This window comes from Dasypus novemcinctus, chromosome 25 (genome assembly GCF_030445035.2).
Source record: "Dasypus novemcinctus isolate mDasNov1 chromosome 25, mDasNov1.1.hap2, whole genome shotgun sequence".
Taxonomy (NCBI): Eukaryota; Metazoa; Chordata; class Mammalia; order Cingulata; family Dasypodidae; genus Dasypus; species Dasypus novemcinctus.
Genome location: NC_080697.1, coordinates 59,325,171 through 59,340,469, shown reverse-complemented (window position 1 = coordinate 59,340,469; position 15,299 = coordinate 59,325,171). Strand labels below are relative to the sequence as shown.

The 15,299-nt window shown below is 61.4% G+C and overlaps 1 protein-coding gene across 2 annotated transcripts in view; it reads left to right on the top strand.

The window, feature by feature from the left end:
- Positions 1-12,467: 12,467 nt before the first annotated feature.
- GATA4 (GATA binding protein 4) overlaps positions 12,468-15,299 on the top strand; it is a 69,962-nt gene continuing 67,130 nt past the window's right edge. For both annotated transcript variants that reach the window (XM_058288028.2, XM_058288027.2), the window contains exon 1: positions 12,468-12,607. The gene's annotated coding sequence lies outside the window, so the exon portion shown is untranslated. The remainder of the gene's footprint in view (positions 12,608-15,299) is intronic.

Genomic DNA, 15,299 nt, shown 5'->3' with positions numbered 1-15,299 from the left:
CCCAGACTACCGCAGAGCTCAGTGTTGCCTTATCGCTAAGCCTCTCGCCGGGGCGACTGCACCAGGGTGAAGACAGTTTGGCCTTGGGATTCAGATTTATAGAGGGGCAAGACCAGTTCTCACAGCAGCTGGGGAGCAGACGAGCAGGATGCCCTGCCCCTGCCTCTGCTGCTAAAGGGCTCTGCGGCTCCGGGCAGCCCTGTAGCTCTTTCTGGAAGAAGCAGTTTGGACGAGAACCTCCCAGCCCCTTTGAGCTCCAGCATGCCACACCAGTGTCCAAAAGAAACTGTCCTGGGACTAATACGTGGCCAAAGGTCCCTGGGGCCACAGCCACTGCTCCAGCAAGAGCCCGCACTGACGAGGCGCCACGTGGCACCCTCTGCACGTGAGCTTCTTCGCGTTTGCACCTGGTGGAAAGGAGGGTGGCACAGGTGTTTCCAGCCACCTCCCTGACACTACCTCCTTCCGTCACGAAGGATGGGAACTTACAGGTCAGAAACTACAATTTTCTAAATTCCGATCAGCACACTTTTTAAAACACCCTCTACGGGTGGGTTAGAAACAACAGGAGATACAAGGACACAGGCATGGGATTTCTGGCCTCCAAGGAGCTTGGAATGCAGGGGAGAGGATGCAGGCAAACGTGCAGAGAAATTAAACTGAAATGCAATACACAAAAGGCTGTGGAACCAGAGGGCAAAAAGGGATTTATTCTAGAATGGGGATGGAAGTTAAAAAGAAAAAAAAGATGCATAAGAGCAAAGAAAGCGCTCGCCTTCTTTGCCTTTCTACCCCTCAGGATAGCAAAGCTTTGCTCCCGGTGGTGGCATCTGGGTTCTGAAATCAAACCGCCGGAGTTTAAATTGTGCCTCTGCTGCCCATTAAGTTGGTCAAGTTACTTAGAGCTTCCTGCCTTAGTTTCTCCATCTGTGAAATGGGAGAACTGGAGGGACCGCGCAGATAAACGAGCTGATCGATCCAGGCCCATACTCGGCACCCCGCCTGCCAAACAGGAAGTGCTCAGCGTTGGCCATCACTGGATAAACGTTTGCTTGGTAAAGGGAGGGCGTTTTCACCGGCAGTGATTTCATCACGCACCTTCAGGTGGCCTCACGTTTCCAGTTCCTCTCCGAGCACACTCAGTCTGTGGCCAAGCCTGGGTTCAGACTCCCGCACCTGGGGTTCTCCCCTTTCATTGTGCATGAGCTCCGGGTCGGGAACCAAGGGACACACAGAAAGGCACGATTTGGTGGTCGCCTGAAGGTCGCGGAATGGTGGTGCAGAAGGGAGCTTGGAGTTCATTTAGTCCGGCCTCTTCATTTCACACACATGAAACCAAGGCTGAGAGAAATGATGGGACTTCCTGTGGCTGTGCAGCTCGGCTGGTGGCAGTGTCAGGATTAGAAGCCAGGACCCGGATCTTGGATCTGTGAACTTCCACCACGCCGGCCTGCATCACGAGTTCCCAAGCCCCGTGGCTTGACCTGCCCTCTGCGGGGAGGCGCTCGGGTCCCAGCAACCTGGTTTTCATTTTCAGGCCTCCCTGCTTTTTCAAGGCACCAGATGAGTCACACATGGGTTTCTTCCCATGGGAGGAGAGCCACCATCTAAAGGACTTCTCCAAATCCTGAATGTCTGTCCCCTCCCTCCCTTCTCCCACCTTACTAGGTGGACTCTTTCCTAGACCTAACTCCATTCTTGAGAATGCTGATGTAAGCGAAACCATGACAGAGCATGAGGCCTGCCTTCTATGATGTTTATTTAAAATTTTCCAAAATGTAACAACGTTCTCTTCTTCTGCACTTTCTTTTTTGGACTCGTGTTGGGCAGCATGTATGTGTGACCCTACAGCTTTTCTCTCCTGCCCATTCTGTCCCAGAGAAAAGCCTACCCATTTTGCAGCCACATTACGTGTCCAGGGCAGCCGGTGCCCAAAGTGGGAGAGGGTTCAGCCCCTTAACAACTCCATGTCCCGGTGAGGCTGGTGGCTGACTCCTTAACTCTCGGTGACTGAGCGTGCTCTGCGGGTAAAGTGGTCCTGAGGTGGCCAACAGAGGGGCCTTTGGGAGGCTTTCCTTAGAAGAGGCAGGTGGGGGGGGGTGCTAAGACCACAGGTCAGAGCCTCAGGTAATGGCGCAGCCACCCTGTATCATTCCGAAGGGAAAAAAGAGAGGAAAAAAAGAGCAAGAGGGAGTGAGGGGGCACCTGGGAGTGACTGAGCAGGGAGGGTGAGAATTCTGCTCATCACAGCTTTTCACACAGGACAATGAAAGTTTTCCCCCTGTGGTAAAATTCTTGCTCAATTAGAAAATTAGACATGTGCAAAAGGGAAACACCAGCGCAGGAGGCCCGTCCTCACACGTGGGTGTGCTTACTTGCAGGTACCGAGCCTCTCGCCCACCACTGTATAAAAAATTGCATGCATTCGCATCGGAGTGCCACCTGCGCCCTGACTCTTCCTCGCAGGCATGCAGTAGCTTCTCCCAACCCGGCTCTTCTCATTCCAAACCGCCTTGGATTCACCCACCTGCCGGGGCGCGGCGTCTCGACGTGGGGGACCCAAACACTCCCCGAGGGCCTGGGCTGCCCAGAGCAGCGCGCGCAGGTTCCGGGTACAGGGGCCGGAGAGGAGGAGGACCCGGGGAGGAGGGGGCCTGGGAGGAGCGAGGGCCGAGGAGGAGCGGGGCCCCAAGAGGAGGGGACGAGGGAGGAGCTGGGAGCGAGGAGGAACAGGGGGCAGGGTGGAGGGGGACCCCAGGAGAAGGGGGACCCGGGGAGCAGGGGGACCTGGGAGGACAGAGACCCCAGGAGGAGGGGGCAGGGGAGGAGCGGAGGGTGGGGTGGAGGGGGACCCCGGAGGAGGGGGAGCAGGGGGACCCCTGAAGGACGAAGACCCCAGGAGGACGGGGCCGGGGAGGAGCGAGGGCCAGGGAGGAGGGGGGTCCAGGAAGGAGGGGGGCCCGGGGAGAAGGGGGACCCCGGCAGGATGGGGCCCAGGGAGAAGTGGGGAGCGAGGAGGGGGACCCCGGGAGGAGGGGGACGCAGGGAGGACGAAGACCCCGGAGGAGGAGACGGGGAGGAGCGGGGAGGCGGGAAGAGGGGGTGGGGAGGAGGGGTCCCCGGGAAGGGGGGCCCTGGAGGAGCGGGGCCGAGAGCGCGCGAGCAGGGCGCGGGCCCGGGGGGGCGGGGTGCGGGGGCGCGGCCCGCAGCGCCGCCGAGTCTGCGCCGCGCCTCCCGCCGCCCCGGGGCGCGCGGCGGCCGTCAGCGCGCACCTCATCAATAAGGCGGGACAGGCCGCCGGCCCCGCGGCCATCCATCACGCGGGCGGCGCGCGGGCGCGGGGGCGGCGAGCCGGGGCCCCGCACTGGGCACGCGGCAGAGGCCCCGGAGGCCCGTGGGGAGCGGCGCGCCCTCGCCGTCGCCAGCGGGTGGCCTCCTTTCCCCCGCGACCCCGCGTCTCTTCCGTGTTTGTCTTCAGGGAGCTGCGGCCAGGGAGCAGGCGTGACCCGGCCCGACCCACGCTTCGGGGACGCGGACCCTGAGAGCGGGAACGGGCGGGGGGCCCCCAGCCCCTGCCGTCCCCGCGGGGTTTGCTGCGCCCTGGCTGGGCCGCGTGCTTGGCGTCCCGGGGTGGAAGTGGGTAGAGACGGGCACGGGGTGGCTGGTGGGCCCGCACAGCCACGGTTGCCGCGGGTGGCACAATTCCCGTCCTCAGCTCAGCCGCCGCCGGCGGGGGTGGGAGTGGGGGGGGGCGTTGGCACGCGCCTGCGCCGAGGAAAGAGCAGTAGGAGGCAAATGTGTGGGAAAACCAGCTATTCATAAAAATAACACGGCGCCCTGAATTCGCCCACTTCCTCTTCCCCTCGCAGGAGTTACAAGCCGGTTCCTTCCAGCGCTCCCTTGTTCCCGCCGTCGCTCCTGCTGCTCTACTCCTTTCTGCGGTCACTGGTCTGAACAGTTTGCAGGGAGAGCCTTGTCTTTTCCTCCTTGTGACTCCAAAGCTTTGCCTGGTGCCTGATATCCAGTAGGTGCTCAATAAGTGATTGCTATGTGATTTGCAACCCTTGGAAGGGAAGTCAGGTAGCATGGTCGGGATGTGGAGGCTGAAAGAACTCAGATCATGGGCTCTGTCCCACTTCCTAGGAGGGAGACAGGCCCCCAGCTCGCCTCAGTTTACCCCAGGCCCCCAAAGGGAAGGTCTGAGCTGACCCGGCCCAGAACCCGGCCCTGCTGCCAAGCTCTCCTGGTAGGGGTGCTACATCCTTTTTCCTTTGCTTTTCCTTCCCACCTTTTGGCTCTTTAAGGACTTTAATTAGCAAGGTCTCCAAGACGGGGGATAAGAGTGACAAGGAAATCGGCAAAACCAACCGTTTGCTTTGTTTCCAGCTGGGAACTCAAATTTTGTGGTCTTTTTTTTTTTTTTTTTTTTTTAATTTGTGAGAAGGATGAGATTAAAACCGAAGGCAAGAACAGAAAAGAGTAATTATCATTGAATGTCTGTTAACCTTAACATTCATTTTTCCTCCACTACCACAGAAGCTTGGCTGGAGGTGGAAACATGATATGGTCACAACTCTGGGAAGGGGTGGAAACGATCACACAGACACACAGACACACACACACGCCTCTAGTGTTGAAGGGAAAGGTCACAAAGCCACTCTCCAGCCCAGGTAGACAGGCACCTTGGAATTCCAGTGTGACGTCCACTAGATGCTTTCTTTAAATGCAGGTGTAAAACGTGGTTTTCTGTGGCACACACCGTGACTGCCGCTGGGTGCCCTGAACCGTGGTTGAAGAACCAGCGCCAGAGCCAGTCGCCCGCAGAACTGTTATTAAGGAAAAGTCCCCTTCGCCAAATGCTTTCGCCTTGGCCCATGAGGAAATGCAGTCCTGCGCTCAGGGGCAAACGCCTTCCTTCCTTGAAGGCCAAGCCTTGGCTTGCATTTGCTTCATGGGACCAGCTGGACAAACCGGGGCCGAGAGCCTGGGTGCTGGCCAGCTGGGTCTCCCTGCTCCCCGGCTTTCCCAGGGAGCCAGGAGGCTGCCCGAGGACTGGCAGAGCTGCTCAGCGATGACTTAGCAATTGCCCGGCTCCGGCTGCCTGGCCCCGGGCCTGCAGAGAAAGACAGCAGGGATGTCCCCTTCCCACCGCAGCTGTGAAAACAAGCGCACGGGCTTGTGGATTGGCGCGCGCGTGGGAGACAGCAGCCGGGCTGTGCTCAGGGCGGATGGTGGCGGCCACTCCTGTGACCAAGTGGGAAGGCCGAGCAGCGGGGAGGATCAGCCTTGGGATGCGGGGCCTTGAACTGGCAGCGGGAGGCTTCCCTCTGTGTATCAGTCGCTCTTCTGGAAGGACTTGAGGTGGGAGTCAAACGTGGGCCCGAGAGGTGGAGTAAACCCGGAAACGGGGATGGAAAGAAGGTGCCTGAAGACTCTGATCCTGCCCCTGCAATGCTCTTTATTTTCCTTGCTTAAAAAAAAAAAGTTAGATTTATTGGACTGTAGAGTTTACACAGAGTAAATTTACCTTTTTTAGTGTACACTTCTATGAGTTCTGACAAATACACAAATTGTGCAACCACCATCACAATCGAACTATAAAATAGTTCCAACATCCTCCCCAATTTGTAGTCACGTCTTCCCCTACCCTAGTCTCTGGAACCTCTCACCTCTTTTCTGCCCCGGGTTTTGCCCTCTTCACTGGCCCTAATAATGCGTTCAGGAGTCACACACGGGGCTGGGCATACTCACTGCTCATTCCTTTTTGCTGCTGCACGTACACTATTATATGAAATGCCACAGTTTGCTCATTGTGGAGTGAAGGAGCATTTCTGGGGCACCCAGTTTTGACTTATGAATAAAGCTGTGGGTCTTAGAAGATACCAGAAGCACTCTTCTGTAGATTGAAACAGTGTCTTTAATTTTTCTTCTACTGATACATACTGGAAATTGCACATTTGCTGCGCCATTTTCAAAGAGTGTGGGGTGAGAATATCACATCCTGACAAAAAGTGGTGTCTGGAGGTTTGGAAGTGTGAACAAAGAGAATACGGACGCGGAGCTGAAAAGGCACATTCCTTACGCGGCGGTGGAGAAACTGGCGGGTCTTGACTCCTAAGGCTCCACCTTGGGCTCCACCGGGGCCACCCCCCCCCCAGCAGAGCGAGGGCAACTCTGGGGAGCCGGGCACCCCAAAGACATGTGCGGAGGAAATGCTGCCCCTCACCGGGGAAGGGTGCTGGGAGGTGGAGGGGGGCGGTCAGGCAGCAGGACTCCCCAGCCAGCTCTGCACCTCAGGGAGTGAAATCCTGCCCCTCGCCTTTATCTAGGTGCCAATTATTCTATTTCCCTCCCACCCTTTGCGGCTGGTTTTTCTCCGCGTTCCTTGCCCTTTGGCAATTTGCTGTTCTTTAGCGCCTCTGCTGAAGAGGGGGTGGGGCTGGGGAAGAGGGCGAGCTTTCCAGGTAGAGAAAGATTCAAACAAACAACCTCGAACAGGATCAGCTTAGGAAAAAAGGGGAAACCAGCCCCAAAGAAATGGAGGGTCAGGCATCTTCCTGGACTGGGTCTGCCCTCAGAAGGGAGTATGGTAGCTTCCCTGGTGGCAGAAAAGGCAGGTCTCGTTATTTAGAGCTCCAGGCCGCCCCTTCCTCCTTCTGTCGTTGCAAGAAACCCTGGTTTCCAAATAAGTATAAATACACCAAGCTTGTGCCTCGGGCGGGGGCGTTTGGGAGCAGACACCTGCGGCAGTTGGAAAGTGGGGAAGATATGGGGGGATGCCGCTGCCCCTTGACCTGGAGGCTGGGGCCGGGCCCCCCGCCTCTGCTGCTTTCCCAGGGCCTGGGTGGCCCCCGGCCTGCACGGCGTGCGGGGCGAGGCGCTGTTTTCGCACTTGACTGAGCGCTTCCTTGACACTTTCCTGTCTGTCGCTCCGGGCGCGCCGGGTTTGCGGCGCCTGCCTGGGCGTCTTCCCCACCTCGGGGTCACCCAGGGCTCCCTGGCTGGGGACAGGGTGCCGGGACCCGCGGCGCGTTCCGAGCGGGGGCGGCCTGTGCGGAAACAGCGGGGCCTGGCTCTGAGAACGCGTCTTTGGAGGGCCCCCAAATCCCCCGCTGGCCTCGCCGAGCTCCGGCGACTGGCGCCGCTGCCAGTGTCACCGCCAGCACCTCCGGGGCCGCTGCTCTCCCGGAAGAGGCGCGCGTTGGGGTGTGCGCGTGAGAGAGGGGCGCCGCCGACCCCGCGCCGGCCTCGTCCCTGCTTGCCTCTCCGCCTCCCCGGGCCTTCCGTCACCACTTGCCCTCGCCGTGGTCCTGGGCCCCGCTGCCCCTGCCCCCTGCCTCCAGTGCCGAGCTCAACCACTTGGGGCCTGTGCGTTTCTCTCCCTCCTCCTTCCCGCCGCCCTGCCGGGCCCTGGTCTCCGCCTCGACGCGCCTCTGCGCCCCTGCCTGTTCCGTTCCCTCTGGGTTGCTTCTCCTAAGGCTTCACCGCATGGCGCGTTCTATGTGTTTGACTTATTGTCGTCGTCCCATCATAGAATGTAAGATTCCCGAAGACAGACCAGCAGGCTCTCGGCTTTGTCCGGCTCTGAGCCCCGGGCGCCTCCAGTATGCCCCCAACTTCCCGAGGGCTCAGGGGACCCAGCAGGAGCCAATGAGCCCAGCCGGGCTCTGGGCCCTGTCCCGCTGTCCCCTTCCCCACCGCCCTCCAGCCTCTCTCTGGCGCTCTCTCCTCTCCCTCTCTTCTCGTCCCTCTCGGCCTTCATTTTGACTCTGACCCGCCGTCGGGCCGGGGTTCTCAGGGGCCCGGCTTGGGGCGGTGGAGCCGGCGCGCCCTGCCCGCCCTGCGCCCTGGCCCTCGGAAGCCCCCCGCTCCCGCCTCGCCGCCTCGGCGCCTGCCGGGGCCTTTAGAGAATGGACTTCCAAAAGCTGCTGTCCGGGCGCCCGGAAATCCCTCGGCGGGGCAGACCCCAGGGCCAAGGGTCCCCGGGCAGCCGAGATTTTGGCGGGCGATTCGGAGGCGGCGTCGGGGCTGGGCCGGACCGACGCGCCCTGGGGTAGGGATCTGGGTGACCCAAACGGCCCCTCCCTGGGCTCTGGCCTTGACCTCAGTGTCCTGCGCTGAGAAACGGTGGCCACGCCGTGCCTCTACCGTGCCAGATCCTCGAGGGGGGTGGCCCTTCCGCATCTCTCCTGTCCCTAGCAACCCCAAGGGGTGGTACTGGCAGTTTTTTTCGGCAATTTCAAACAGTTCACTAACATGAATTGAGCGCCCACTGTGTGCAGCCGTGGCTGCCGCCTTAGTGGGGCTCGGGTCGTGAGCTGCAGGCGCTCGCTGGGGGCGGGCAGCCCACCGCAGGCAAACAAGGAGGACGGCCTAAAGCCAGGAGCGTTTTCTATATCACAGGCACGGGAACCGGGTTGCTGCCACCGACGCTGCAAATCCGAAAGACAGAGGGAGAGATGTCGCCGCCCGTGTCCCCAAGGGCGATTCAGAAGGGGTGGCAGCTTCCAGCCCTGGAGAGAAGGGCTCTGCGGGCGGGCGCGGGTGGGTACTGGTAGCTCCCGCCTGCTGCCGATTCCCGCGCTCCATGGAGAAGGAGGGGGAGAGGGAGCGGGCCTGGGAGCGGGCAAGAGGGGCCCGCCGAGGGCGCGCCCGGGCCCACTGCTCCGGCTCTGGGACACGCCGGCGCCGCGCAGCCCCGCCGCCGGGACTGCTCTCAGCCCTGGCCCAGCCGCCCCCGCCGGAGGGGACCCCGACCATCCAGCACCTGGCATCGTTCCCGAGCTCAGTGAAAAAGTGAAAAGCTCCTTTCGCTTTTCTTTTCCTTCCCACTGCCTCTTGATTGTTTTATTTTAAATGAATTTTATTTTTAAATGCCCAGGCATGCTCATTAAAAGATATTTAGAAAGTTTTAAAAAGTAAAACGACGTTTTTTTAAAAAGTAAATTATGGCAGAAAGTGGAGAGATCAAATGGAGTGGGGGGAAAAACTAACACTCGGGAATCTAGACTCTAGACCTGCGGCGCCAGCGCGGTGCCACCCTGCACAACTGCCTAAAGCGCCCTGGGCCCCCGCGTTTCCATTTGTAAGAGGAGGGTGCTAACACCTTCTCTCCCTCCCTCTCGTATGGGGATACAGTTGTTTCCTGCAGAAATGTGGAGCTTCAGGGTGTTCTGTGATCTGTGAACGAGTAGGAAATATGCGGGGTGCACCGCAGGCTCGGGCGTCCCGGGCCAGACGCGCGCGGCGAATTGCTGGAGGACAGTGGGTGAGCGCCGGTTCCCTCTGCCGCTGGCGGGCGGCTCTTGTGGAGCGAGCAAGCACCCGCCGCGGCAGGCTGGAGCGTCGCGCCCTGCGCGGCAGGCTTGGGCTCCCGGTGCGGGGCCTTCTGTGTCCCCGCGACCCCGCTCACTAGGATTTCCTGAGTCCGAGGCGCGCAGTTCAAGAACCCCGGGGGGCTCCGTGTGGACTTCCTGCCTCAGTTTCCCATCAGCAGACTGGGGTCCGCAGTCTGGTCAGGGTGCTGGGCCCAGGGCGCGTCCCCCAGCTGTGCGGGGGCGTGCGGGCAGGGCCCCAGGTTCGTCCAGCGCGGGTCCACGGGCACAGGCGGGCGGGAACGCCGGCGGCGCCCAGGAGTTGGTTTCGCAGGGGGAGGAGTGGTTTCTCGGGTACCTCTCTGCTGCTAAGTCTGTCAAGACGGGCGCTTGAGCTGGTGGCGCGCGCCGTGGGCTCGGTTCACACCAGCTTGGGGGGGGGGGGCGCCCAGGAATCATGGGAGCCCCGCTGCGGCGCCTGCAGGCGGCTATTTCATCCATTTACCTACGGAAGGGAACGCAGCTCCGGTCCTCTGCCCGTGTGGCCAGCCAGCAAAGGCTCTCCGCTGGGGCAGGCACTGCTGGGGAGGCCAAGGGTGCCCAATTTATGCACGTGCCCTGGGGGGGGGGGGTCTTAAGAGCGCTGTGGATAAATGCAATTCCTACCCTCTAAAGGCTCAAGACTCCAGCCCTTGGAAAAATCAGGTCCCACGACGTGGGCAGTGCCCAGTTCCACCCGGAGACTCTGGGGAAGGAGATGTGAGTGGGGAGGGCCCGCTCCTCAAAAACAGTCCCCCGCCAGCCTCTCGGCAACCCCCCCCCCTTTCCTAGCAGCCTCCGGAGCCAAAGAGAAGGCGGGGGTGCCGGCGGCAGCCGCTGAGCTCCCGGCCGAGGCCTTGAAATGCTCCCCTCTCCTGGCAACGCGGCGGCCCCTGGCCCCTCCCGGCGCAGAGGAGGGCGCAGGGCGAGGGACAGGGGCCCCTCCCGCCGAGCACCCCTGCCCCGTCCTTGAGCAGGGCCTTTCGGCTACAGAGTTGGGGTGCTAGACCCGGAAAGAGAAGCTTCCGGAAACCGGCGCAGGTTTCTGCCCCAGGTGCCTCCTCCGAGGCCCCGAAGCTGTCCCGCCGTGGGCTCCCCCTCCGCCAGCGCCAGGGGAGAGCGCGCTCCCGGGGCTGGGAAGCCACTGTGCCCCGCAAAGGCCTTCAAAGGTGGCGACCCCGCCGGGAAGCAGGGCTGGCCGCTGTCCCCACCGCACACCGAGGAGGAAGCTGAGGTTCAGGCAGGCTCGGGGGACTCCCGAGCGCACCCAGAGTGCGAAGTGCCCCGCGCACCGCCCGAGCACTGCAGCCCCGGCCCACCCGCACAGCTGGGAGGAACCCACGTGGAAGCAGCCTGTGTCCTTGACTTGGTGAGGACACTGCTCGTCGGGACACTGAGCCCCAAGAACTTGGCTCCTTGCTGAGAAATTCATGGCTCGCTTCCGAGACTCAGCCCTTTCTCCTCCCGGGGGGCGTGGGGGACAGTCCCTGCGTGGGAAAGGCCGGGCCCGGCCACGCTCGCCCAAACCCGGACTTTCATCCCTCCACAGGGCCTGGTGGGAGCCGCGCGCAGGCCTGTGCTTCCGCCCGCTTCGCCAGGAGAGTTCCGCCCCCAAGGCCATCTGCTGCGACCGGGGCGTGGGGCCTGCCTCCCACGCAGAGAAGGGCCGTCCGGGGGCGCGTGCAAACTGCTTCTCTCCCGCGCTGGCCGTTGCCACCACCGGGCCCCCTTCCCTCCGCACTTCCCAGGCCTCGAACCTGCGGCGCCAACTCCGCAGGGGCGCAAGCCGAGGGTTGCAGGAGCTGGAGAAGGCGCCTCCCGCACGCCACCCCCGCGGCAGGCTCCGGGGACCCGCGGGCGGCGGCCGAGTTCACCAAGCAGGCCCCGCGCGGCCCGCGCGCCCGGCCTGGACCCCGCACCTCCCGCTCGGGCGCGAGAATTCCCCGTGCAGCCGCGCTCGGCTCTTCCTCCGGGATTTTCCGGAGAATCCCCAGGAGTTGGCCACGATTCTGTCGGGGCTTTCCTTCCAGGAACCCCGCGGCCCGCCGCGTCCCCGGCCACGGCCACCTCCGGAGGCGGGGGTTGTCCCTGGCCTTCCCTCCCGGGCCGCGCTAGGTTCGTCCCGGTGGCATCCCGGACCCCTCGGACCCTCTGACGCCCGCGGGGGGAAGCTGTGCTCGGCAGAGGAGCGAGGCCTTAAGGAAAACCACCTTCACCGAAAGCGCGCGCGGCGGCGGCCTTATCGGCGCGGCGGGCTGCGTAATCGATGGGCCCTCGGTCCGGTCATCGGGCCTGCGATTGCTCTATTAACCTTTAGACCCGCCTGGGGACTCGCCGGCCGCAGCCCCGCTGCTCGGCGGCCTCCGGGCACTGGCGCCCTCCCCGCCCCCGCCACGGCGAGGGGGCCGAGTCCAGGCCGCGGGGAAGCCGCCGGGCCCCGCCACTGCCCTGGCCGGGGGCGGCGGTGGTCGCCCGCTTGCGGGTGAAACTCCGGAAAGAGGCCGCAGGAGGTGGCATACGTCGCCGCGAAGGGGCGCGCGTTTGGCCTCCATGCCTCAATTCCAGGGCTGGAGTCTGGGAGGACCTAAGAGGGGCTTTGGTCCCCGGTTCCTGATTTTAGGGGGTCAGACCCCCACCTGGTGCCCCCCTCCACTTTCCCGGAGGCCCAGGCCAGAGAATCTCCAGGCAGCCGGGCATCCAGGGCGCCCCCGTGCCCCTCACGCGGTGGCGCGCCGCGCCCCCGAGGTCACCTTCCCCGCCAGCAGCCCCGCCCCTCACCCCCACGTCCGGGACCGCGATGGGCCGGGGACGGCGGGGAGCGGGGAGTCCCGTTAACAAAGCGGGCTCTGGGCGAAACCGCCAGGCCGCGGCCCCGGGGCTGTGCGTGAAGGCCCGCTCCCTCGGCGCAGCGCCGGGCGTTTCCGCGGAGCTCCCGGCGCCTGGACTTTGCCTGCCGCGGGAGCCTCACTAGAGCCCCGCAGCCCGGCCGCCGCCGCGCGCACCCCCGCCTCCCGCCGCGACACGTGACTCCCGCTGGCCACTCAGCGCCGGGCGAGGCGGGAGCCGAGGGGCGTGGGGACCCGCGGGGCCAGCTAGGGGACTCGGCGGCGGCCGGCACCGTGGCCGAGAGGGGCTCCGCCGCCGCAGCTCGGGGCCCTGCCGCCGCCCGCGCCCCGGGGCGCCCAGGAGAGCGCGCGCCGAGCCCTGCCCGAGGCCGGGGCGCGAAAGGCTCCGGGACAGCCGCGTCCCCGCAGGTACGGCCCTCCGCTGGCGCTCGTCTCGGCCTCCCGCGGTCCCAGCAACGCCGAGCTCGCTCGCGCGCGTGGAGCGCGGGCGGGAGGTGGCAGATGAAAGGGCGACCCTCCGAGCTGGCCCGGGCTTGCCCTTCTCTTAGCTGCGGCTCCGCGACCGCATCGAGTTCAAGCAAGCTTTGGGGCGAGGAGGGCTGGGCCAAGTGGGGGTTCGCTCTTCCGCTGCGAGCTGGGGCGCTTTGAATTCCCGCCCGATGCCCGCACAGCTGCCAGCCCCGTGCTGGCACCTCGCGGTCGGGCCCGGGAGGCGGCGGCGGCCGCGTGAAGGCACCCTGCCCGACCGAGCCGGGTCAGGCCGCACACCCGCCGGGACGCGGAGCCGCGCGAGGCGGCGGGGACGCGGAGCGGGGGCGGGGGGCTGCCCAGGGGCTCTCGCTGCCCGGCCTCACCACCTTCGGGCCGTGGTCACGGGAGTTGAGCGCCCCTCCCCAGGCTCACCACCCCACCCCCACCCGAAGTGCTTCTGGATGACACCGGCCGGTGGCCGGGGCGCGGTGACGTCCCTGGGCCGGCCGCGGGCAGCCACCGGGCTCGACGAGGCCGAGCCGCCTGGCTGGGGGCTGGTGGGCAGCGTCACGCCGGGCAGAGAGAGGCCCGCGGAGGGGAGAGGGGAGCGAGGATCCCGCGGCGGCTCCGAATCCCGCAGCCGCGGAGCCCGGCAGGGAAGTGCCTCGGGGACGCATTTCCTGTGCTCGTCGGAAGCGGGTGGGCAGCCCCGCGCGGTCACGGCGGGACAGAAGCGGCGATGCCGCACCTCGTCGGGGTCTCCCGGACGCTGCCCGCGTATCTCCCGCGGGCGTGTGCGTGGTGTGCGGCCGGTGCTGCTGCAGACCGGGGGAGAATCTGCCAGGAGGCGCGCCGACGGCGCCGGGCCGCCCCGGGCCTGGGGGACGGACGCGGGCGTTGTCGCTGCTCAGCTGTGCCGGGAGAAGGCACTTTTCCGTGCGCCTGGAAAGCGGGGTGGGCTGGGTGGAGGGATCGGGAAGGGGGGGAGGTCGTGGGCCGCGGGATGGGCCCCACGGCGAGGCCAGTGTCTCGCTCGGCTCTCTGTGGACGCCTGGACGTAGGTTCAATTGTAGGAACTCAGAAACGGTTTAAGGGAATCGTACTTTCTTGTTTTTTTTCCAGAAAGGTATAGAGCGGTATTTTCTCCACCTTGTGTTGCTCCGGGAACCCAGCTCGGAGGTAACGTACCAGCCGGTTAAAAAGGCCGAGTGTGCGGTCAAGACCGGGGTTAGTGTGCGGCACTTGTAGCGTTTACATTTTAAAGCTTGCAAGTTAGCACTTGCCTGTATACTGGAAGTTAGAATACAAAAAGTATGGCTCTCTTCCTTCCCTCCAATTATGTGAGAAAAAGAAAACCTGGGACACTATCTTTTAGAACGGCAGGAGTTTAGTGTTACAGAAAATACAACGAAATAGGTCAACGACTTGATTTTAAAAATTAAATACTGGATATTTTACTAAGGTAAGCACATATGTTTACTTACTGAGTCCCAGAGAGTCCTACGAGTATTAACTTTTTGCCCTCGTTTGCAAAGGGGAGTTAGTGACCTCAAGTCAAATTTTTATGTTTACTCTCAAAGCCAACCTTCTTGCTAGAAAGAAATGTGCACCAAACCAATAATGTATTTATTTTATATATTTATTTAAATAACAGACTTTCCTTTTAGAACAGTTTTAGGTTTACAGAAAAATTGCACATAAAGTACAGAGTTCCCATATACCCTTCCTGCCCAAATATAGTTTCCCCTTTTATTAACATCTTCATTGGTTTGGTGTAATTGTTACAATTGATGTCCTAGTACTGATACATTTTTAGTTAAATTAGTAAGCCCATAACTTACATTAGAGCTCATTCTTTGTTTATACAGTTCTATTGGTTTTAATATTGCATATTTTTGAAAGCAAATAAGCCATTGAGGAGTTACCATGTCACTATATATTATAGTGTTATTAATCCCATAATCGTAATTTTTGATACTGCAAAATTGTGAAAAGCATTAGATAGTGTGTATTAGAGATTCTGTTTCTGGAATTCTACAATAATAAATATTATTCATTATAGTTCATATTCATTTGTTATTTAAATCTGTTGGCATTTCTTATGTTATATTAGAAATCTGTGTATAAGAATAGCCGAGTTATATAGAACTTCCTTTGTGCCAGACCCTGTTATAAGCGCTTCACAAATATCAATTTATAATCTTCATTCATGCTCTTCACAATGATGCTACAGGATAGGAACCTTTAATTATCTGCATTTTACAGATGAGGCAGCTTAGGAACAGAGAGCTAAGTGATTTGTGTAAGGTCAGAAATTCAGTGAGTGGCAGAGGCTGGATTTAGGATACAGTTGCTTTTCTTTCCTCCTAAGTCTGCTATTGCAATGAAACGGAAACCAGGATTCAGAGTTGCTGCCTCGACTTGGGGACAGCCAAGGGCATGTTTTGCACAGCCCCAAATGCTTGGAGCCCTGTAATTCTGACTCCCACAGCCCCTCTCGGCTGGACTTTGATTTTAGACAAGTCTCAGAACTTCCCTGGGCCTCGGTTCACGCTTTCGTAAAGTGAAAAGAGATACCTTTGCCAATGGAGACGGGAAAAATAGTGCCTGGAGCAGACCAGGTGCTGCG